The following is a 25,655-nucleotide window of genomic DNA, read 5'->3' on the forward strand; positions in this document are numbered from 1 at the left end:
CAGCTATCAAAAATCAGTGATAGCAGAAACGAAGTCTGTATTTGTAAAACCCAGTTTATAACTGAAAAATGGGGAAAAAAAATACAATTACGGTTGTAATCTACACTTACGAAACTCAGTCTACGCTTACAAATCTGCTTTCTGCTCGTTCGCCACTTTTGAGAGTGAAATTGCTATCAAAAATACGAGCGCGCAGAAACGCAGTTTGTAACTGTAAAATGAAAAAAAAAATACAACCTGTCAATTTTTTTTCACTTACGGTTCTGTTCTGCATGCGCTCGAGTCCCTTTTCACATTTACAGTTTTTCTGCACACGCACGAAACTCGGTCTACGGTTACAAATCTTTTTGAGAGTGATTTCACGCTCAAAAAAAAAAACTGCAAATGTGTAGCTCAGGCAGCCTAGTTAGTTGATTGTCGGCACTGTCGATCGGTCACTGTTCATCACAGCCAACAAAGCCGGAACGAGACGGAACGTTACATTAATGAATTCAATTGCTTTAAAAAAAACAGCATAAAAAGTTACAGACATATGAGGAGAATATTTTAACAATCAGAACCGATTAATAACGTGCTGTCATTAACCCGTTACGGGCCAGAACCCTCTTTTTATCACCAAAAAGCTCCCGGAACACTGGGTTCCGAAGGTGCAAAGACGACGAAAATTATACACATAATACAACTAAGTTAACACTATTGAAAAAAACACCGAACCGACCTTTAACTGCCCATTCCGTGCAATAAAACTGTGTATTTGTTTTTATATGATCTCTCTCGCTCTCTCTCTCTGGTGGAGGATTGTGGGATCGCTGGAGCCTGTGGGGAGTTTGAGGAAGCGTAGGGTAGGAGTGTCGTTTTGTTTTTGCTTTTTGTTTTACTTTAACTATAACGTTTGGTTGTTTAAATTAATTTGTTGTGTGAGCGTGAGTGAGTGTGTGCTGGGGTTTGTGCTGACAGCTAGTCAGCTGAGCCCCAGTGATGAGCTCTCATTCCCAGGGAATGAGAGATTTGACCCGCCGGCACGGCTGTCGCTGTGTCCCTGACAGCGCGGTGTCGGTGGAAGATTGCTTGCTTGCAGTATGCAAGGTAGTTGAGGGGGAGAGGATCGTTTCAGCGTCCCGGGTGAATAAAGGTCTTGTAGTCTTTTTTAAAGATACGCCGGATGTGGATAAACTTGTGCAGGAAGGTTTTGTAGTGCAAGGGAGTTTAGTGCACGTCTCGCCCCTTGCAACATCCTTTGTAAAAGTGATTTTATCAAATGTCCTCCCGTTTTTAAAGAATGAATTGCTGGAAAGGGAGCTATTCCCCTGGGGTGTAAAAATCCACAATTAAATCATATCATGTCTTTTAGGAGACAAGTGTATATTTTATTAAACAACCCCGGTTTTGAAATAAATGTTGCCTGGACTTTCACAGTAGAAGGAAGCGGCTGTGTGGTTTTTGCAAGCACTGACACCATGCGCTGCTTCAAGTGCGAAGTGCGGAGTCCAGGGGCATCAGAGGAAAAACTGCCCGATGAGAGAAGGTGAGACAGGGCAGGAGAAACAGAACGAGGCTGACAGGGGTCCGGGAGCACAGGAGGAAGAGCCGCAGCGGGAAAGGGAGAACAATGAGCCTGGAGCCCAGGTAAATGAGGAAGACAGTGAAGATAATGAGTTCACTGTGGTAAATAGGGGGAAGAGGGAAAAAAAAGAATGAAATGGAAACAAAGAGGAAAAAAGAGACATAGAGCTGGAGCGGAGCTCTGAGGCGGTCTCTCCAGATCACAGGCTCTCTCTGCCCGCCCGCCTTGAAGGAGCGAGCGGTGCTGAGATAAGGCTGCTGGAGAACCAGGGTCTGGGAGTGGGGGCTGTAGTGCAATGGGGGAGAAGTCCCCTGCTGCAGAAGCTCCAAACTCGGACTGGGGGGGGGGGAAGAGAGAGACTCCGGCTCTGGGTCTCAGCCTGGAGCGGCGGTCCCCCTCTTCTCGGAGGAGGTGGAGCACAGCGCCGAGTCGCAGCTCGACGCTGTTGCGATACTCTCTCCCCCAGACTCGCAAGAAAACGCTGCAGATGAGCTGGGTGTAGCGGCTGAGAAAATACAAAAACGTCAGTGAAAGTGAGGAAGAGATTGAGATGGATGAGGAAGACGGAGGTGACGTCTCTGACTACCCTCGGTGCTTTCCCACTTACGGAAAAAACACATGTGATTCACATGGGAAACACATGTTATCACATGTGAAAATATGTGACAACATTAAAATGTCATTGATGATCACATGTGATTATAAAATTCTCAGCTGAAACACATGTGAATATGAAATTCACATTTAAACACGTGAATATTTCCTGATCACATGTGAGTATACCATTTTACATCTGATATGTGATAAGCTCTTACAGCAAATTAAACTTGTTTGATCAAATAAAAACATGTTAAGTTAAAAAATTATAATAATGGATACAATAAAGAATAAAACTATGAATACAAGTATAAATTAAAATAAGCCTAGTATTATTACAATGAGTTTACAGAACACCACGTATTTTTGCTCTAGCCTGATCAGACCTCGAGACCCAATTTGAATAGGATATGTTCTTTGTAGTTCTAACGGTTAAAACAGTTAAAATGTCTGCAATAGAAAACAAACACCACCGGCATGTTCTCATATTCTGGGTCAAATCAAAGGAAATTTGAAGAGAGATTTGTACAGGACAAAAATCTCCTCTCTGATCCTGAGAGAACTGGACTTGATTCATGGATAAAAAAAAAAAAAAAGGAACCAAAAGATGGATGGAAATCGTACCCGGCCCGAGTCTTAGCCGTCAGTGGTAAGTACGTTTTAACTGTAAATTGTATAGATTAATAAATTAGACAGACGCATTAAGTTTGTGAATACAGGGTTTTTATAAACAAATATTAAGAATAACAATTTGTGACAACAAACTCTTGTTACATCGCACTGACTCGCTCTCTTCCTCGACTTTATTTTACTCCGCCCAACACCAGGATTAACCAACCCCATTTTCTGGACAATTACGCCTCCTAGCTCCACCCCTCGACCAACCCACTTGCTGGCAGCACAAGTAGCCATCGATATATAAACACTAGATAGGACATTACATCAGTTTGATGTGTAAATTGAGACGCTGTCTTGTGCACTGTTCTGAAGCAACTTCACAGCTACAAACACATACAGTGCTTTCGTATTTACCTATTTCTCCCCCCATATTATGTATTTTTAAAAACTTTGTTTTTAAATTATTTTTTTTATAAAAAAGCACATACACTTAAAGTGCTACAATTGTTTACATATTAGTGGTTGTATGTATAATACAATGTATACACGTTTACTATATATTATTTTCTTCCTATTGCTTCTATATAGGTCCAGTGTTAACGTGTTCAGATGTCTTCAATAAAATTGTTTAATATTTAATTTATGTTTTCTTATTACCTGCTCACAACTACTTTTTCTTATTACCTACTTAACAACGTGAATTCCATAAAAAAATGTTACAAAATTATTTCTAAGATAATCAATAAGACCCTTCTTATTCATTTGTCATTTTCATCCCTACAGATAACCTAAGATGCATTAAAAAAAGAAAAAGAGTGGTTAGATGCACAAATAGATGACATCGAAGATGACAGTCTGAGTGGCAAGGGGCAGAGAGACCTAAAGCAGCCAGTAAGGTATTCACCTGAGCAGACTTCTGAAGAATCTTGCTCTGATAGTGGCACAAAAAAGACCCAGGATCTGCAGTGTTCCTAAACCTAATAAGGTAGTGTTCTGGCTGTCATTCCGCCTCAACCATTAATAATAAATTATTGGATTATAACTGGTCATACTACCCTTAGGTTTTAAACAGACACAGTGTTAAAGAAGTATAGAAAACCTACTCGATTGTAGTCCTCAAGGACTATTGCATATAGGCTGACGTCTATTACATGAAAGTTTAAGTGTAAACATTTTTTTTTTGCTATGTTAATATAGCTTTTCTGTCCTAAATAATAAAGCAGATTAAATTAATATGTAGAACTTTATAAAAACAGTAAATTATTGCTTTTTCCCCCATTTGCTTTGATTAATAATATATATGTTATTTTATTTTTCAGAACAAAGTTGCTGCTGCACAAAAAGCTAATTCTGAATTGCTTGAGAAATACAAAACAGCTAGCAATACTAATGATGGATATCCTGGTCAGATTAGCAGAGATAGACTCTTTAAAAAAATTGAAACTCTGGAGGATGAGCTACAAAGAAAAAGTATTAAAATAAAACAACTCACTAAACTGAACATGCAACTCCAAGAAGGTATGCAACTAAAATAAATCAATAACTTTTTTTTGTTACCTTACTGCCTATTTATTGACTCCACTGCACTTGGAATTGATATGTAACCCCAATGTAACTATCACCATATCTACTACTTGCACTGTCCCTTGATTGCACCATGTACTACATTATGTAATTATTTTAGTTAAGCTTGCTCTTATTAGGACTGATGTTACTATATATTGTACTTTCTCTTATTAGGACTTAAGTTATTGTACATTGTTCTTAGTTAAACTTGATCCTTTTAGGACTGAAGCTAATGTATATTGGACTGTAGTTATTGTGAAGCATTATGACTCCTGTAATATGTATATTTTGTGAAAGTTGTAAATCGCCCTGGGTAAGGGCATCTGCTAAATAAACAATAATAAAAATATATATTAAACAGCAAGGTTAATGCTCTTGTATTTGTAGGCATACCTGCACTGATAGATGCTTCAGTAAAGAAGTATGTTCAGAAACATCTACCAAGTAAAGTCAGGCCTCCAGAAACTTCACCAGAACAAGCAGCAAATCAGTTGCATCCAGTTGCCAACTCTGCAACACATGCAGAGATTTCATGCAACAGGGATAGTGTAAGTAATCTAATAATGACATCCTACAATAAATGTTTGAGACGAGTGATGCTACTCATAAGTTTAGCACACCACCACCTGGTTTTAATTTTGCATATTATTAAATAGCTTTGTGTAATTCTAATGAATACAATACAAAAACTATTTAACCACTATATAGAAGACTACACATGATATAACTTCAAATATGTCACACAGTATGGTAGGAAATATCATGCATAGTTTCAAATTATTTTTTTTGTTGTTACAAAGATAATTTCAGTTTCACTACTATATACTATTATTAGATTAGTGTTTGTTAATATTTTGTATTGCATGGTCAAGTTTTTGTTTTGCATGTTGTATCTCTAGTTTCTTATTGTTCTGTTTTTATTATTTATGACTGCTTTTCAGAAGAAAGATGGCTTATTGAATCCAATAGCCCAGCAAGAGGCAAGACAGGCCAGTGACTATAAAAAAAAATGACAAGAAATCTGATGGGGGCAATGTTCTCAAAAGAACAATTAACAGAGTCCTCAGTCACTGGCAAAAAAAGGGCATCCAATGCAATGACGTCACTGGATAGGTAATGTATATTTCAGGCACAATTTGTCCATGAAACATTTTATCTACCACACTTGATTAGTTTACATTGTGCCATCCACCACATAGGTATATTGTGTTTTCACAAAAAAGGATAATTTTTTTCTATACTTTCAAATATAAAATATAATTCTGTACTATAATTTTATACTCTACTTTTATTTAAAAATTAAATGGATAAAATAAACTATACAATGCAACTTACATATTACCTTTGTGCTATAGTAATATTATTTATTATGTAAGAAAAAGTAAAAGTATTTAATGTTATTTATTACTTTTGTTATTTGATTTATTATGTTTTTTTAAAAAATTATTATTATTTATATGACCCTGCGATGTTGACATACAACTATTGTATTGAGCTTGGGATTACACTCTAAACAGGACTCCATGGATGGCAACACACACACACCGTACACTCCAAACACACAGGGTGGTTCAGACTCAGAGGACAATCAACCCAACCAGCATGTCGTTGGATGGAAACCCCCTGTTGACATATAGTACTATTAAATCTATTGTTGTTTTGCAGATCATGTGAAAACCAGGTTCCCTCATACTGATGATACAACCATCAAAGCCTGCATGGCTCAAAAGTTGAGGGATGAAAGGACATTGAAAAAAAGCTGCAAGATAAAATGGAATCTTGTAAGAATGGACATCAAAATGACTTTTTCCTAATTACGTATTTTTGTTTATATTTAAATTGTGTTGATGTATGTGTTCCTGTAATTTTGCAACAGTATTAAAAATGATTAATTTCACATTGTCTGGTCTATGTTACTCATATATGGGAATACATTTAATTTAACTTTACAAAAAGCACTTTATCTGGTGGCAATGTGCGTCTGTGTAATGTCAATTTGTGTGCATGTATATCTGGTACAATAGGAGGAAAAAATATTCACCTTTGTGGAGAATAATTGTATACAAATATTAAATAACCTTACAAAACATTTCACATATGCATTTGAAAATTCAGGTGGAACATGTGAAAATAAACATGTGAATGACCACATGTGAAAATAAACATGTGAAATACCACATGTGAAAAGTCACACAAGAAAGTCTGAAAACCTTGTGTGAAAACTCACATGTGAACACATGTGTTTTTTCCATTAGGGCGAGATCCCTGACAGTCAAACCCCAAAGGAAAAACTATATTCTGTAGAAGAGATAAATAGCTTTTTAAACACGACCAAGGGAAAACGTAATGTTGATATAAAGCAATTCTTTCCCTGTCTTAAACTGTTTCTGTACTCTGCTAGTGTGGCTTTTAGAAAAGCCACTTTAAGAGAAATCGACCAGCCAAAGCGGTACAGACTCAAAAAATATGTACAAGTAGTCAGGAAAATGAGCAATACAACAACTAAGAAGGTTTAAAATGGCCCAGTTTTATTGCAATTTTATACTTTTTGTTGTCGGGTATCTTGTAATAGTTTTAAATAATTTTACTATTATGAAGAGGTTCAATTTAATCTCTTTTAATGTAAACGGCTGCAGACAGGGTTTTAAAAGAGCGCAAGTCTTTGAGTTTTTAGAACAGAAGAGGACGGGGATCATTTTTTTACAAGAAACACATATAGATGAAGGGAATTCTGCTGAATGGGAGGCGAAATGGGGAGGGCAATGTGTGATGAGCCATGCCTCTAATAACAGCGCTGGGGTGGCTGTGCTTTTTAGATTGGGGTTAGGAGCAGATATTTTAGAAGTAAGAGAGATTATTAAAGGAAGGCTTTTAATAGTAAGAGCTAAGGTGAGGGAGGCTACTTTTAACTTAATAAATGTTTATGCTCCTAATATAGGGAGAGATAGGATGGTGTTTTTAAACATTTTAAAACAGACTTAACAGTTAATGATGAAGACTTTTTATTAGTGGGGGGTGATTTTAATTGCACAGTGAATTTTAATATAGACAGAAACAGTATAGAACCGCATCCCCCTTCTGCGAAGGAATTAGCTGCAATTTTAAAGTTCAGTGGCTTGGTTGACATTTGGAGGTGTTTGCATCCCACCACTCGCCAGTACACATGGTCACATCACATTTCACAGTACATAGTTAGAGCACGATTAGACAGGATCTATACATTTAAACAACAACTTAATATATTCACAAAAGCCAGTATAATACCAACCAGCCTGTCAGACCATCACTGTGTGCAGAGTACTGTTACACTACCTAAGGAAACACATACCGCACCATTTTGGCATTTTAATACTAAACTATTACAAGATTTCACATTTGTGCAACAATTTAGAGATTTCTGGAAAATTTGGAGAACACAAAAAGATCATTACAGAGATCTGAGGCAGTGGTGGGATATTGGTAAGGTACAAATCAAAGTTTTTTTGTCAAAAGTATACCTCTGGTGCAACCAAGTCACTGAACGCAGCAGTGAGAGAGCTGGAGAGAGAGATTCTTAAAATTGAAAGCCAGGCTGAACAGAGCACAGTGGCACAGAAGACCTTGCGGGACCAGAGACAAGCCTTGGGCAGCCTGCTGGAGGAGAAGGTGCGGGGGGCACAGGTGCGATCAAGATGTTTTCCAGTGAGCCATGTGGTCAAAATGACAGGGACTCAATGCTGCAGGGCTTGCCCACCCTGAGCGAGGAGGAGAAGGGGAGTCTGGAAGGCAATATCACTCTCCAGGAAATGACCACGGCAGTTAAGCAGATGGCCAGCAGGGATTGATGGTCTACAAGCAGAGTTTTTCCAATACTTTTGGAAGGAACTGGGACCAGATCTGCTGCTGGTCCTGCAGGAGAGTTTGAGAGATGGAGAGCTGCCGCTTAGCTGTCGCAGAGCTGTACTGACTATGCTGCCTAAGAAAGGAGACCTGTGCCAGCTAAAAAACTGGAGACCAGTCTCAATTTTATGTGCCGATTTAAAAATATTTTCAAAATGTCTGGCGATAAGACTGAGAGAAGTATTGAATAGTATAAGACACCCGGACCAGACTTACTGTGTGCCAGGATGGGCAATATTTGAAAATATATTTTTAATTAGAGATTTTTTAACTTGTACTCAGAGGGGTCATTTTAATGTGGGACTGGTCTCCTTAGACCAGGAGAAAGCTTTCGATCGGGTCGACCACCATTACCTGTTTACAACCCTGGAGGCCTTTGGGTTCGGCCCCAGGTTCATTAACTATGTTAAAATTTTGTACAGTAATGTTTTTAGTCGGCCTTTCCCGGTGCACAGGGGCATCAGACAGGGCTGCTCCCTGTCTGGCATGCTGTACTCCCCTGCTGGCTCTGCTGAGGAGCAGGCTGTCGGGATGGGCGGTGCCTTGTTCTGCCCCTGCTGTGGCAGTAAAGGTGTCCACTTATGCTGATGACATTAATGTGTTTATTTGCAGCAACCAAGATGTCCAGCTATTACAACAGAGCCTAGAGACATTCCAAGGGGCTTCATCAGCAAAAATAAACTGGGCAAAGTGTGACACGTTCTTGTCAGGTAGCTGGAAGGAGGGGGGCCCTCCTGTTCTGCCACAGACATTGAGGTGGGAGAGAACAGGACTAAAAATATTAGGTGTCTTTCTGGGAACTAAAACATACATGGCTATGAACTGGGAAAGTCTTGTGGACAAGGTGAGAGGGCGGCTTAAGTGTTGGCGGGGGCTGCTCTCTCAGTTGTCCTTTAGGGGGAGGGTTCTTGTAATTAATAACCTGGCTGCGTCTATGCTTTGGCATAGGCTTATGTGCCTGGACCCTCCCCAAGGCCTGATTAATGAAATCCAAAAGATATTTGTAGAGTTCTTCTGGGGTGGGAGGCACTGGCTGAAGCCAGCCATGTTGTACCTCCCTCGAGATGAGGGGGGGCAAGCGCTGGTCAGCATTACCAGCAGGGTAGCGGCTTTCAGGCTGATGACAGTTCAGAGGCTCCTGTACGCCGGGGAGGAGGCTCACTGGAGGAAAGTGGCTATTTTTTTCATCAAAAAAGTGGGGGGCCTAGGGTTAGGAAAATATCTGTTTTTAACTGACCATGACATCCTGAACAGTTCTGGTCTGCCTGCTTTTTATCTTAATATTTTTAAAATGTGGAAGACTCTTAAAGTGAAAAGAGAAGAGGAGGATTTGACAGGGCAGAAACCTGCAGGAACCTCTTTTCTTCAACTCTCTGTTCCCGGCACCATGTCTCAGGTCAGAGGCATTGTGTGCCAGATTTGCAAGGGCAGGGGTGATCAGACTGGCCCATTTAATGTTACCTGGGAATTCTCGCTGGCTCAGTGCTGCTGAACTGGGTGGCAGGCTGGGCTGGCGAAGTGAGAGACAGATTGAAAAGCTATTGGATAGTGTCAGGGGCTGTCTCTTTCCAGGGCTCAGAGAGGTCCTGGTGGAGGAGATGGCAAAAGGACAAGAGGAGGATCAGGACTCTGACTTCCCAGTGCTGCTTGTGTCTCCCCAAGTAGGTGAGGAAGAAGAGGAGGAACAGCATGAGTATGGCAAGCTGTTAAAAATTGACAAAGTTATTAACAGTCTTCCACTGTCTAGAAAGTAAAGAGCTTTATTTTTTTAGTGTTAAAAATATTTTTTTATAAAGAACTAAAAGGAATGGTGGACTCCAAGTGGAGGGACAGTCTCTCTGTGAAAGAGGAGACAGCCCCAGTGTGGAGAGTTCTGTATAAGCCACCACTTGACAAGAGAACTGGGGACTTGCAGTGGAGGCTTCTCCACTGCATTTTAGCAACGGGGAGGTTCTTGCACAGAGTAGACCCGAATATCAGCTCTGTGGGCAGGAGGAGACAGTGGTTCACACGTACAGTGAGTGTGAGAGACAGCGGCCGCTGTTTCAACTCCTCACGGAGCTGCTGCAGGGGCTGGGAGTCACTTTTAGTAAACAGCTTTTTATTTTTGGAACTCCTTATAGTTTTAAAGAAAAGGAAAGGTGTGTTTTAATTAATTTTATTACAGGCCAGGCTAAACTGGCCATTTTAAAAAAGTAGGAAAAGTAAGCTGTCTGGAACAGGGATAGCTGATGTACAGGCTGTTCAGGGTGCTGGCCTGGTTAATGATCTCTGGGGCTTTCAGAAGAGGTGGTGTGTGGAAGATATACTGTGCTCTGTAGATGAGGAGGGAGAGCTTGCTGTGCTGCTCTAAAACAATTTTTTAACTGTTTTAACAAGAGTACAGTGTATTATGTTTTTATGTTATTTATTTATTTATTTATAGATGCTGAGTTAGTTTTCTCGAACCCACACTCGGCACAAATATAAATTTATAAATTTGTACTTTTGTTTTTTTGTAATTATTACATAGAATAAAGGACTTTTAAAAGTCAAAAGTCTCTCTCTCTCTCTCTCTCTCTCTCTCTCTCTCTCTCTCTATATATATATATATATATATAATATATATATATATTTGTATCATTATTTTAGCAGAACCATATTGATTAACATTGTTTTTATATTTTCTTTATAGTGGAATATAGTGAGGCCTTCTTTCTACTTTGCAGGGAAGGAGGTGATAAAGTAGCAGTATTTACACAAGTAGAACAATTGCAAAGGTCTAGAATTGCTGGTAGCCCCTAAATGAAACAGTTATATGTGATTAAAATATAAATTAAAATAATAACACATATATATATAGCTGCAACAGTTTCATAACATTTATTTTTTGCACCACTTTTTTTGTTCTTACTTACAATGATAAAAAAAAGTCTTTAAATGTATTTAACATATTCATATATGTACATAGGCTTATATTTGATACAAAATGGATACAATGCAATTACAGTGCAAAGGCAAGCAAACACACTAACTTACAATTATGTAGTTTACAACATGTAAGGAAAAACGAGCAAACAAAGCAAAACATTCGTACCCATAGGGGTTGTATTACATTAAAGGCTTATGAAACCCCAATCTCATCATGCCTACAGATACCACGTTAAAAATGAGATACAGTTTAACAACCCGACCTACATCTCACTCGTTTTACATTGCAATCTTAATATCACACATTTTACTACTGCCGCTTTTGCATCTCACTCTAAAAACAGTCTCATCAACAACGCTAGCGTGTTAAAGTGAACAATCAATAATTTCTATGTGGTTACACAGTCAACATCTTAAAAGTACACACACACGTTTCTTATATTATGACTCTTAAAATATGTACATCTGGTAATATTGACGAATTCTCTCGCTTTACTAGTGATGCATGGACCAAAAAGAAGCGCATGGGAACCCAGGAGCAAGCTGATGTTCTCTAACTAACCCCTATATTCTCATAATTCAGTCTACAACAACATCCAGTGTACGGATTGGGCAGTTAAAGGTCGGTTCGGTGTTTTTTTTTTCAATAGTGTTGTGGTTCTCACTTAGTTGTATTGTGTGTATCACTTTCATACTCTGTGCAGCCTCGGAACCCGTGTTCCAGCCGGTTTTGTTTATACAGCTGTTTATTGCACGGAATGGGCAGTTAAAGGTCGGTTCTGTGGGTTTTTTCAATAGTGTTATGTTGTTCTCATTTAGTTGTATTGTGTGTATAATTTTCGTCGTCCTTCAGAACCCAGTGTTCCGGGAGCTTTTTGGTGATAAAAAGAGGTTTTGGCCCGGAACGCGTTAAAGACATAGCGTTATTAATCGGTTCTGATTGTTAAAATATTTTCCTCATATGTCTAACTTTTTATGCTGTTTTTTAAAGCAATTGAATTCATTAAAGTGCCGTTCCGGCTTTTACCCCATCCCCTTGATTACTCCGCCATGTTGGCTGTGATGAACAGTGACCGATCTAACTAGGCTGCCCGAGCTATACATTTGCATTTTTTTTTGAGCGTGAAATCACTCTCAAAAAGATTTGTAACCGTAGACCGAGTTTCGTGCGTGCGCAGAAAAAATGTAAATGTGAAAAGGGACTCGAGCGCGCGCAGAACAGAACCGTACGTGTAAATCAGAACCGTAAGTGAAAAAAAAATGGAGGTTGTATTTTTTTTCATTACACTACAAACTGCGTTTCTGTGCGCTGGTATTTTTTATAGCAATTTCACTCTCAAAAGTGGCGAACGAGCAGAAAGCAGATTTGTAAGCGTAGACTGAGTTTCGTAAGTGTAAATTAGAACCGTAATTGTATTTTTTTTTACCCATTTTAGTTACAAACTTAGGTACGAAGTGCAAAAAAATTCAAAGGCAGTGGAAATATGGGTGTATGAAACATATTGTCAGTATTTTTTCGTAGCCCGGCTAGCTCAGTCGGTAGAGCATGAGACTCTTAATCTCAGGGTCGTGGGTTCGAGCCCCACGTTGGGCGCATATTTTTTTTAATTTAACGTTGTATTTTTTTGTTTTTCAAAATCAATATTTATTTACATTTATGTCTGTGTTACATGGAAAATATGGATGTACTTGCATGTCGCCATGCCGTTGGTCCCCTATAAAAAAATGGTTCCTGAACAAAATGTCGTTGTGAACTCTAGTCCGTCACACTTAAGAGAACAACGTTTTTTTATTATTATTATTATTATTATTATTTTACAATGACTATTTTATTATTTTAATTAAGAAAGAAAAAAACATGGCCAGTACGGGGATCGAACCCGCGACCTTGGCGTTATTAGCACCACGCTCTAACCAACTGAGCTAACCGGCCAATTAGGACACAGTCTGAAAAGGTTGTATTATTGACTCATATTGACTCAGGAGAGACGATTTTATTTATTTTTTTTAATGGTGCATTGTTTCTTTTTTCTGTTTTGTGTTCTAATGTACCCCAGCAAACATCTATAGCATTTCATTCAGCACAAGTTGGACTTTCCTCTGGTCAAAGCCCCCATGTGTAAAGCTGATCGCAATATTAAACCACAAGTGTAATGTAAACACTAAAATGTATATGTTATAATCTGTTTTGTTCCAGTTTGACCTGTTTTGTTTGCTATATTAAAAGCTGTATTGTTGAATTTGTCTTTCAATGTAATTAAATATTTCTAGTATGTTATTCATATTTCATACTACCTGCTCCACTGTTTAAAAAGTATCAGTATCTCTGGACATCACTTTTCTCATAAACACGTTGTTGGGTTTACCACTATGTCCTTGGATGTTAGGCTGATGTAATCAAGACAGCCAGACAGGTGGGGGTGAAACACTGAACACTGAAACAAAAGATCATCTTGTTGGTTGCATGAGATATGCCTTTAATTTCTATTCATTCAATGTAACAGAATAATTTATTGTAATATATATATATATATATATATATATATATATATATATATATATATATATATATATATATATATATATATATATATTAGCTCAAAGAGCCAGCTTAAAATAACAGAATAATTTATTGTAATATATATATATATATATATATATATATATATATATATATATATATATATATATATATATATTAGCTCAAAGAGCCAGCTGCCCAACGTTTCGATATGTTGTACATATCTTTCTCAAGGGAGCCTGTGTTTGAATCCAAACATTGGAGGTATTTATAGGTTTTTGACGGCATGACAACTACTTGTTATTGTTTACATTCAAATTCATGATTTATTCTTACATGATGTAATGGTGTTCTATATATTGTGACATCATTTTTACTTCTATCTTTGAATCTGTATTAATTCTAATTAACACTACTTTATATAAACTTATATTTTTATTATATCATGCAATGCTGGCTCTGAGGATCAGTCTAGATTTGGCCTCCCCAGCGCATCAGCATGCACAACTTTTGAATGAATTTTGTTTATTTATTTAAATGTTATATATTTATTGGAGTTAATTAGTTCATTCTTTTCTGTTGAGTCCCGCCGGCATAATCGTGTTCAGTCTATTTATCCATTTACTTTCTTTTATTCTTCTATATGTCGCATTGTCTAATTTGAGCTGTTCTAATACTACAAACTTTACATCATTTATGTCATGTCCCTGACTGGTGAAGTGCTGTACTATTGGTTCATTCATTTTTTTATTTCTAATTAATGAAAGGTGGTTCTGAATTATTTTATATAAAGTAGTTCCAGTCAACATATTTGATTTCATCACATTTTTCACAGGCTATTCCATAAACAACATTGCTATTTTTATAGTAGGTATTAGTTTTTAGTGGATATGTGGTGTTCTTATGTTTAATTATATTTTTACGTTTGTCTATGTATTTACACACTTTACATCTACTAGTGCATATGTTCGTAGAACCTATTTTGTCAATTATTCTTTTATGTTTACTGTGAACTAAAATATCACCTAAATTAGCTTCTCTTTTGAATGCTACAACTGGGGCCTTAAGAAATACTTTTTTTAATTTTTCTGAATTATGTAGAATCCGCAAGTGTTTCCAAACTATCTTAGAAATATTGGGCAAAAGTTTAGAGTAAGTCATTATTAATGGGACTCTTTTGACCTTTTTATCTCTATTTTTATAATCTAGTAGATCATCTCTTTTTAGTTTATCCACTTTTCTTAGCTCCGTCTCTATAATTCTTTCTTTGTATCCTCTTTTTTTAAGATTTGTTTTTAATACATTTCTTTGTTTTACATAGTCACTTTCTTTTGAGCATATTCTTCGTATTCTTATTCCTAGACCTTTTGGGATTGCCCTTTTAGTGTGTATCGGATGTGCAGAGGACATGTGTAAATAATGGTGCATGTCAGTAGGTTTACAGAAGAGGTCAGTCTCAATTGAACCTTCTTCAAGTTTTACTATGGTATCTAAAAATTCTATTTCTTTCCTTGTCCATCGAAGGTCCACCTTAATATTACTGTGTATTTTATTTGCCATTTTATGAAACTGGAAAAGAGATTCATCTCCATGTGTCCAAACCCCCAAAATATCATCTACAAACCGAATGTATTCTAAAGGTTCTCTTTCTGATTTTCTAAGTAATTGTTCTTCCCATTTCCCCATGTATGTACTGGCAAAATGCATTCCTAATTTAGATCCTATTGCGGTACCATCGTTTTGTTTGTAATTCTTATCAACAAATGTAAAATAACTGTTTTCTAAAACTATGTTGATCATGTTCAGTACCTCTGCTGTAGGTATTGATTTATCTAGTCTATTATCTAGTGCTTTTTGACAAGCTTCTAAAGTTTCTTTACGGGGGACACTTGGGTACAAGGATTTTACATCCATGCAAAATAAAATTGTATTCTCTGGAAGGTTGTGTTTTATTGATTCAAGTCTTTTTAAAAATTGTGTTGTATCCTTAACATGGCTTGGTAATTTCTCAACCTGCGACCTAAGTTGTTTTTCTGCTATTTCAGCTATTATGTGTGTTGGATTATCAATTGTACTGACTATCATTCGCATAGGGTGATTTTCTTTGTGCATTTAGGATTTCCTCTTGCTAGGCCTGTTCTTGCATTATGTGGCTGCATGTATTTTTTTAATTCTTTTGATATAATGCCTTTATTGTATAGTCTCTCCGCAATTTCCTTAACCTCTTTTACCGATTTATTGATCTTATTGCTTTTAACTTCTTCATATGTATATGTATTATTTAATTCACATTCTACAGATTTCATATAGTCATCTGTGTTCATTATCACTATTCCTGAGCCTTTATCTGCTGGTCTTATCATTATATCATCATCATTTAACAACTCAGTCATAGCTTGTTCTTCAATATTGGTTAAATTAAGTTTACATCTTTTCTTTAGTCCTACTGTTATTTCTTGTTTAACTACTTCAATATACATATCTAACCATTTATCTCTTTGTGGCAAAGTGCCCCCCCTGTGTATGTTATGTTACGTGTTGTGTGTAAATGTTGGTGTATAGGCATTGGTACACGGGATATAAGCGGTCTGTGTTTCACGTGTGTGTAAATTGTATATTTGTATTTAGGCACGGGGATGGCACATCACATCACGTGCAAGTAAAAAGTAATATGTGAGCACGGGGAATTGCACTTTAATTAATTCACGTGCAGTTGTACCGAGATTCCAATTGAATGATTGACTAGCAATCGAATCTCGGTACAACTGCATAAAAGCTGCATGTTTTCACTCACTGGTGGTTGGGTGTTCGAGAGTGGAGAACGGGTGTGGAGAAGGAGAAACTAAATAGTGAAAGAAAGCTTAACTATAATAGTTGTTTGTACTCACTGTGTTTGTTTGTCTCCGTGCACCGTTTGTTAAGTGTTTAGTCCGTTTTATCTACCTGTTTATTTTGGCGTGTAGTGCCGTGTCCTGTTTTGTGTTCTGTTTGTTAAACCTTTTTTATTTTGTTATTAAACGCTGAGTGCAACCATCGCACTCAGTTTCTCTCATCATCACCGTCTGTCTGTGTGTTTCTCTCTCTGGTCTGAGTTCCTCCCTGCAGCCGTCTTTGTCACACTCTTCCATCCGGAAGAGTCCATGTGCTTGTACTATTAACCTTAATCCCATGCTCATAATTACCCTCTGAATCCGAGATATTTTCATTGAAAAAATATTCTGCTAATCTCATGCGTCTCTCCCACTCCTTTAATTCAGTGGCCAGTTTATCTTTATCGATGTATCTTTTAGTCGGTATAAACTTAAGTCCTTTACTCAGTACCGCTTTTTGATATATATGTATGTAATAATTTGAATGCATTCAATGTAACAGAATAATTTCCTGTAATACATATATATGTAATTGTTTGGTGTGGATTTAAACACTGAAATGCATATATTCTAATCAGTTTTGTTCCAGATGTACCTGTTTTGTTTACTATGTTAAAAACTATATTGTGTTTCAATGCAATTAAATATTTCTAGTTTACAAGTATGGTATTCATATTTCATACTACCTGCTCCATTGTTTAAAAAGTATCAGTATCTCTGGACATCACTTTTCTCATAAATACCTGCACTGAACATTGAAATAAAAGTTTTATACCTATTGGTTGCACGAGATATGCTTATATGCTTTTAATTTCCATTCATGCAGTGTAACAGAACAATGTCCTGTAGTAAATTGTATGTAATTGCCTGGTGTGGATTTAATGCATTTTTCATCTGTGGTTTTATCTTTTTTTTTTTTTTGTACACGTTAAGATTTATCAATAAAATACATTCTTATTTTTAAGCACGTTGTATTGCTTTATTTCATTTTAAAATGCCTGTAATAGAAAGGAATTAGCAATACATAGTATTTGATTTTAAAAAAATCTTCTCCAGGGGTTTTCCTTACTGTTGACATCATTAATATATCATCATCATCATCATTATTACTATTATTATTATTATTATTAGTAGTAGTAGTAGTCGTAGTAGTAGTATGCATACTACATTATTCTATCAATTTTATATTATATAGCATCTTTCACAAAGACATAAACACTACATACTAGAATAAAATAAAAAAGAATAAACTAGAACATACTAGAATAAAAACAAAACATTACACAATCTGTATTATAAAAACATGACCAGTTTTAAAAGTAAATACATTTATAAAAAGTACAGGGGCTGTAGGAAAGTGAAGGTTTGGATGTGATCTGGACGTTTGTTTATTTGGAACGCCGATACTTTTTTTTATTATTGTATTAGGATCGCATTTGCGCAACGGGTCACGTGACACACTGATTAATGTGGAAGTGTTTTTTATTTATTTTTTCCAAAGCAGATACTGTCGATGCTATGACTACGGGGGGCTTTTTTAAAGCAATTTATACGGCGCGTCGGGGGCCCGTGCGCCGGGAGGGCACGGGCGGCGGCCTCCCCCCTGTCGGGACGCGAACTCGGCACCCCGGGCCCGCGACTCGAAGATTGAGCGCTCCCACCCATTCAAAAGTCGATGTTCAATCTTGGTAATATCTTGGTAGTTTTGACCAATCATAGCCTGTATCGCTACCAAGAATTGACCAGGAAAGAGCCAATCAGATTTCGCAGAGCTACCAAGAATCAAGTGATGGAATTATCCAATCAGATCTCGTAGAACTACCAAGAATACTGAGCGTTTTCAACAATGGGAGATTATTGAATCTTGAAGTCTTTTGGTTATTTCGAAATACTGAGTGTTAAAAGATGTAATATTTACGACAGCTAGAAACTTGTTTGAGAGACTGTTTTATCCAAAGCGCAATTATATTTAATACATTTGTCCGTTATAATGTTACTGTAATACTTGTATCTGGGACAACAGAAATCGTACCATGGGGGGCTCCCGAGTGCCGCATCCAGTAAAAGCACTTGTGTAAAGTACCGGATGCGCCCTATAGTCTGGACATCGCGAGTTCGTGTCCAGGCTATTCCTTTGCCGAACAAGGACGGGAGCTCCCAGGAGGCGGCGCTCACTTGGCCGAGCGTTGCCCAGGGGGAGGGAGGGCTAGGTCGGACAGGGTGTCCTTGGATCACCGTGCACCAGCGACCCCTGTAGTCTGGTCGGGCTCCTGCAGGCTTGCCTGTAAGTTGCCCGAGAGCTCTTGGGTGGCTGCATGGTGAGTCCGCAGTGTGAAAAAAAGCGGTCAGCTGACGGCATGTGTTCGTCTTCGCCCTCCCGAGTCAGCACAGGGGTAGTAGCAGTGAGCTGAGCATAATAAAATAATTGGCGATTCCAAATTGGGAGAAAGTAATAAAAAATAATTGGCAACTACTAAATTTATAAAAAAAAAATAAAAAATAAAAAGAAATCGTACCATGGTAAAATAAATAGTAGCTTATAGTACCGTGGTAGAGTGTTGCATTCTACTGTAGATACCATGATACTTCTTAGAAATAAAAAGTACAATTGTATTATCATGGTGGTACTGCATTACAGTACCATAATAGTGCATTGTACATTGATAGTATAGGATACATTGTGTTTTTCTATCATTTATTTTTAATTACGTATCCATGAACGTTATATTACTGTATTTAACTTTAGGTTTTTAAGTTTAATTTAGTTTTCATTGAAAAATGATCTTGTTTGAAAGCAATACTTGAAAAATGTGAACATGGGTACTCCATGCTTTTTTTTTTTTTAATAATCTCTCTTTTTTCAACAGTAAGTCCCTTTTGCCATTGTATAGTAGTGTTTATTTGTTTTGACCCAGTGAACACCTTTTTGATTTCTTGTTTTGTGTAGAAACCTTTTATTTGACCATTGTGACTATTTTGTGTTTTAGGCTATTTGTTTAATTGAAGTCTTTTGTTTAACTGCAACCTTGCTATTCTGTTACAAATGCTCTTTTTTCAGGTTCAGATGGAACCCTTGTTTAGAAGAAAGGCTGATGGCAGGCTCAACCTGACTGGTACCTCAGCTGCCTTCAAAGTGAAGGAGGAAAATCGCAGGAGACCATAGTCCAGGGCCACTTCTCCAGAGAAAGTTTTGAGCTCAGCTAGTAGTGCGGTTTTGCGTGAAGGCTGGTACCCAGACAACAAAGTGTATGTTTTGGGACAATATAAACTTCAGTTTGGTGTTTTCAGGGGGCAGGTATTTAAGTGGGTTGCCGAGAACGCCTTGGGATATGCTGGGTTTCTTGTGGCTACAATGGATAAGGACACAACCTCAGACTCAAGGGACTCTAAGAACCACAGCGCTAACAAGCTGTCCTTCAAGGAGTATATTGAGCTTTTTCCAGAGGGAAAAGAAGCTGTCAAGCTGAAGAGTGTGAAGGATAAGTCCCCAGCCACCGACCAGTAAGCCGCAGCTGACAGCAGTGCCTGCACCCGTGTCATCATCCCTTCCTTCACTGTTGGTTGGAAAGATGCCTCCCCCTCAGGCCCTTGCCAAAGTAATCCATAAGCTGGTATCGCCCCAGAAGGTTCAACCAAGTTCTAATTTGAATCAATGCTTATAAAAATAACGATCTTCACATTATAACTACTTTATAGGTCTCCCTTTCAGTGCTAATTTCATTATTTATTACAAAAAGCATTTTTATAACTTATTCTGTGATTTGAACTTGGGTGCTATATAATGAATGTTTTAATATACGCATATCAAATACTGGCATTATTATATTTGGAGGAAAACAGTCAGTTGATATAAATGATGTGGTCCAGTTACCATACCGGTTACCTATTGCTGTTGTTTTTCAGCTCTGATGACTGGTGCTGAAATGAGCGACCAAGAACTCCTGACTGAAGCTGAACAGATTGAGTCTAAGTAAGTGCTAAGTAAGTTTTTGTTTGGAAACAATAGAACATGCTTAATATTAATGCAGTAATGGCCAGTATATGTATAGAGTTTCTCTTTAACTACACTCCTGAAATTTCCAAATGTTCAGGCATCACATTACATGTTACCATAGAATACATACATTACTGTACATGAACACCTGCTGGAGAATTGATACTGTGACATTTCCAGTTAATACTTTTAATAATTCTGTATTTTTTTTGCTTGCACGGTATTCAGTGTAAAATGGTAAGTTATTGTGGTAAGTAGTTTTACTCTGTACCTATGTGAGTGCAGAGTGGCATAACCCATAAAATCAGTCCTTCAATATTTATCAGCACAAATTGCATGTGACTGCACCACTGCACATTTATATCCTACTCCCCCATATAGTCTGGCTGTGGTGATGTCCTGTCAGAGCTATCATTTATTATTATTATTATTATTATTATTATTATTATTATTATTATTATTATTATTATTATTATTATTATTATTCAGCCCTTGTAAAAGCAGAGGTGACATTTTGAAAATATTTAAGCCTGTGCTTATAATTCAAACCATCGCACTTCTGTGGTGTAATTGGTGAACACATTGGCACTTTGGGTGGAAGATCCAGATTCAAGTCCTGGTGGGAGTAAAAACTGGTTCGAAATAGAGATGGCTTTAAACAGTAGGCTTAATTCTTAAACCTTTTAACTACAAGTATTTGGATGCACAGAATTAAAAAGACAAGTATTGGGTTAGGAGCACACCTATTTTTTTGTAACATTGACGGCCTTTTTTTAAATTTTGACAGCCTTTTGTAAAAGGCCTTTTGATACCCAGCATACACTGCAATACCCAGCAAAGCTATACACTGATACTGTGATAGCACAGCAATTCAAATGTAGTTTGTAATTGGTTGTGTTCCTCAAATACACAATAAAAAGTGATATTTATAGGGTATACAGTTATACAGCGATACAGTGGTTTCGGACATCTAAGAACAGGTACTGCGAGCATCTGGATTCATACCCAGAGGTACTCTGTAGCCTCCTAGGACATTCACAGCTTGTTTGACACCCTCTTGTAGTTGCCCGTTTCTGCATATAAACCAAAATGCTGTTTGTCAATCTCTCTTTTTTCTTATAAATCAGTCTTTGCAGGAATCATTCCAAAAACACTTGAATCAGTTAGGGACTACCAGCCTGACACTACAGGCCTTTAAATTGCAGTACCAATTTGCAAGTTGCTAAGTGGTTGCGTTCCTCAAATTTGCACTGCAAAGTGATATTTTAAAGAATAGGGTATATAGTGCTTTTTTTCGCCTCTACTTGCTTTTGGTGCAAGACTATGCTCCGATACACTCAAGCTGATACTGTGATCACAAAACACTTAGAATGGACTTAAATTGGTGCTTCTGTTGTATAAATACACAACAAAATGTGCACATTTCAGGTCTTATATAATGGACATTTTTTGTATGTATTTTGCTATAGGAAATAGCGGTTGGGGCGGGGTGGGGGGGGGGGTGGGGGGGGGGGGGGGGGTCCTCCTGTCGTACCCCATGAGTCCACAAATCCTGGGCCAACAAACTCGCTAGTACTCTCTTTAGATGCACAACAGTCTTAGCTAAAGAAAATGAGCTCCTTCGAGTTCGTACGACCCACGACTGCCATTGGCCGAGCCTTGCCCCGATGGTGTTTTTATAATGGGATTTGCCATAGGGAAGGGGGTGGTCTCTTATCGTACCCGTATCTCCACGATCCCTGGGCCAACGAACTCAGAAGGGCACTCTTTGCGTGCACAAGAGTCTTAGCTAAAGAAAGACATCGGCCACGAGTCATACGCCACCCCACCGCCAGATGGTGGGCGTTGCCCCAAAGGGGTTTTATAATGGGATTTCCCATAGACATTTTTCAGGGTGCTATATCTCGGGTTCCGGGGGTCCTCGAGACTTGAAAATCGGTACGGAGGTCCACCTCGGGGCCTCTGTCGATCCCTCCAAGCGACGTGTCCCCAGCTAGAAAGGACACCAGTTTAGACTTTTTTTGCCAACCTGGAGCTCAAAACTATTGGAAATGCAACCTTGACATGCCATCATGCTGAAAATGTGTAAATTTGTTGAAAATGTAGCATTTGAAAACGGGTGGCTCCCTATGAAAGAGGGCCCCCAGACATGACAGGGCGTATCTCGAGTTCTGTGGGGGTTAGGAACTTGATTTTTTTTTGCGGCTGGGCCCCATGGGGCCCCGCACAAGGAGTCACCATTTTCATGGTTCAGATGCCAGGACAGCTTGGCAAAGTAAATTTTTTCGTCATGACATGAGTTTTTGGGTGAACCACCACACCACACATATCACTTTGAATGGTGGTTCTATGTGCTCGGGTTCGAGAGATATGCCTGAAATGTGTTTTTCAGCCCTGCCATAGACATGAATGAGGCTGAACCTGAACGCCCTGAAAATATTTTTTGCAAAGAATTGCTATGAAACTGGACATATTACATTCAGGCTGGTCTAGAACCCTTCGAACGGTGGTTGTAGGTGCTCTGGTTTGAGAGATATGACTGAAAATGTGTTTTTTAACACTGCCATAGACATGAATGGGGCTGAATACCCGAAAATATATTATGCAAAGAATTGCTACGGTGGGTGTATGCGTGCAGGGGTTGCATGGTGGTGTGTGCATGCAGGGGTTGCATGGTGGTGTGTGCATGTAGGGGTTGCATGGTAGTGTGTGCATGTAGGGGTTGCATGGTGGTGTGTGCATGCAGCGGTTGCATGGTGGTGTGCATGCAGGGGTTGCATATTGGTGTATGCATGTAGGGGTTGCATGATGGTGTGTGCGTGCCGGGGTTGCATGGTGGTACACGTGTGTGGAGGGGAATTAGAGTGCAGGTTTTGCGCAAAAGAGGGGCAGGGAAAAGACTGGGAAGGGTAGGGTAAAAGAAAAATTACTACAATCATTTATTTTCACTGTCGACTCCCAGTCTCCTTACCCTCACTTTATGATTTTATTTTGTGATTATTTAATTATTGTCAAAATAAACGGCCTTCATCTACTCACAGTTGCAGTCTCATTTCTGTCCAAAAAGAACCTGAAACACTACAATATATTGATGGACATTACATAAGAAAATTAGATTTTTTCGGAATACCATGTTCCTTCCCAAAAATGTGTTTTTAATATTAGTCTTTAATAAAGGAAAACAACTGCTTTAATTAATTTTCATGTATCTATTTCAGTGCAATGTAGTTTCTTCATGTAATAAGAAATACGTTTTTTTTTTTAACATTTACATTTTATTTGTTTTTTCATAAAAAAAAAAAAAAAAAGATTTCTGGGGAGAGTAAAAAATACATTAACTTTGATTCATGTACTAAGGGTTACTCTCAAATGAATTCACGATCCAGTTTATGGTAAACTGTGCATGGATGACTTAGAAGCTCTGCTGTCAGCTGAGTCCACAAAACTGGGCTGAATTCGAAAATGCAAAGCGGCCCAGAATTTGGGACGTTATCTAAAAATCAAGGCGGCCCAGAATTTGGGACGTTATCTAAAAACCTAAGCGGCCCAGAATTTGGGACGTTATCTAAAAACCAAAGCGGCCCAGAATTTGGGACGTTATCTGCAAATCAAATCGGCCCAGAATTAGGGACATTATCTGAAAAGCAAAGCGGCCCAGAATTTGAAAATGAAAACAGGGCCAGTCTATATGTAAAACTGATTACATTCGAGATAAACTAATGTATCCTCTAACAAAACTGCAATAGTGTATACATTTTATATTAAAATATATCGCAAAAACGATTATAGATATATGCTACTTGAAAGAAAAAAGTACACCACCACAGAAAGCCAATTCTTACATTCGTGCATAACATGATAATTAATATAAAGTAATCACCCATAGTTTGTTATATCAGTACAGCGTAATACCACATTATATTTTAATGGTAAGGTTGTGGAAAGCAGATCACTCTCTCTGATCACAATGTTAGAAATGCCTGCACGCTTTTCCACTCGTGTGACGACATATTCATGTGACAGACATGGACCAATCAAAACGCGAGACTGTTATGCGGGTCCAGCCTAAAAACCGGGCTTGTGTCATACGGTTTCGTGTTCGATCGGTTCGATTACCGTATTGGACATATTTTTTTCTTTGTTAATTAAAACAGTACAACAACAACAACAACAACAACAACAACAACAACAACAACAACAATAATAATAATAATAATAATAATAATAATAATAATAAAACGTTGTTCTTATAAGTGTGTCGAATCAGTTGGATTAACTCAAATAAATAACTGCGCAAAAACTAACGCATTTCACCCCTATCCCCCCCAAATAAAAATGATTGTCAGAGTGGGATTTGAACCCACGCCTCCATACGGAGACCAGAATACCTATTTCCATGGAAAGACTTCATCAGTCCTTGAGTCTGGCGCCTTAGACCACTCGGCCATCCTGACAAGTTGCTCGGGAAGTTGTTCATAATGTCTCCTATAGATAGTTAACTGGCCATAAACATTTACACCACAAACCCCGAGGACGGCGAGAGAGCTGCTGCTTCCTCACTCGCATGGGACTGCAGCCTCGATGTTTGCTGATAACGTAGAGGAAAAGGGGTGCTGCAGGGTACGTCATCTATTTTATTAACTGCAGCTATTTCATTTATTTTCTTTGGGGGGCTGGGAGGCATTTTGTTAGTATATAAAATAAAAGTAATATAAAAACATAAGACGAGACAGTTATAATGTGGGAGTTGTGTCCCAGCCTCAAATCCCATACAACATTTAGAAGTGTTTCTTAAAATATCTTTTATTGCCTTTATATTCTTGGAGTTGTTTCCTTTTTTTATTGCTTATGATCTCCCACAAGTAACCCAACGTAATGTATTCATTGTTACCATCTAGGCCTTTTAAATGCTTTTAAACAAACACTGTCTCTAAAATAAAATGAAGAGAAACCACATTTCTGTTTCAAACCCTTTTATAAGTTTTAAACCCACTTATTAATAACCATCCATAATCTGTTGAAGATAATAATATAGATCATATGCCCCGTTACTGCAGAATTGGCTATGCAAATAACGGAAACTTTCCTTTCTCTTGTTCTTTTGTTGGAACATTTTGGTTCATTTTACAGCATTAC

General features: G+C 37.9%; 2 long non-coding RNA genes and 3 other non-coding genes across 5 annotated transcripts in view; 3 read left to right on the plus strand and 2 right to left on the minus strand.

Annotated features, from left to right (window-relative positions):
• The first annotated feature begins 453 nt into the window (after window positions 1–453).
• On the plus strand, window positions 454–6,212 carry LOC117409025 (uncharacterized). Its single transcript, XR_004545467.3, has 6 exons — window positions 454–2,810; window positions 3,563–3,764; window positions 4,099–4,297; window positions 4,733–4,893; window positions 5,287–5,458; window positions 6,011–6,212. It is a non-coding gene; the product is annotated as an uncharacterized LOC117409025 (long non-coding RNA).
• Window positions 6,213–11,522: 5,310 nt separating this feature from the next.
• Window positions 11,523–25,655, plus strand: part of LOC131700620 (uncharacterized) — a 32,210-nt gene continuing 18,077 nt past the window's right edge. The window contains exons 1-2 of the long non-coding RNA XR_009308450.1: window positions 11,523–11,756; window positions 20,429–20,495. This is a non-coding gene — a long non-coding RNA (uncharacterized LOC131700620). The remainder of the gene's footprint in view (window positions 11,757–20,428; window positions 20,496–25,655) is intronic.
• trnak-cuu (transfer RNA lysine (anticodon CUU)) lies at window positions 12,656–12,728 on the plus strand. The gene has a single exon. It is a non-coding gene; the product is annotated as a tRNA-Lys (tRNA).
• On the minus strand, window positions 12,994–13,067 carry trnai-aau (transfer RNA isoleucine (anticodon AAU)). The gene has a single exon. It is a non-coding gene; the product is annotated as a tRNA-Ile (tRNA).
• Window positions 24,859–24,974, minus strand: trnal-caa (transfer RNA leucine (anticodon CAA)). The gene is made up of 2 exons: window positions 24,936–24,974; window positions 24,859–24,904 (listed from the first exon to the last, which is right to left on the minus strand). It is a non-coding gene; the product is annotated as a tRNA-Leu (tRNA).

This window comes from Acipenser ruthenus, chromosome 2 (assembly GCF_902713425.1).
Source record: "Acipenser ruthenus chromosome 2, fAciRut3.2 maternal haplotype, whole genome shotgun sequence".
Lineage (NCBI taxonomy): Eukaryota > Metazoa > Chordata > Actinopteri > Acipenseriformes > Acipenseridae > Acipenser > Acipenser ruthenus.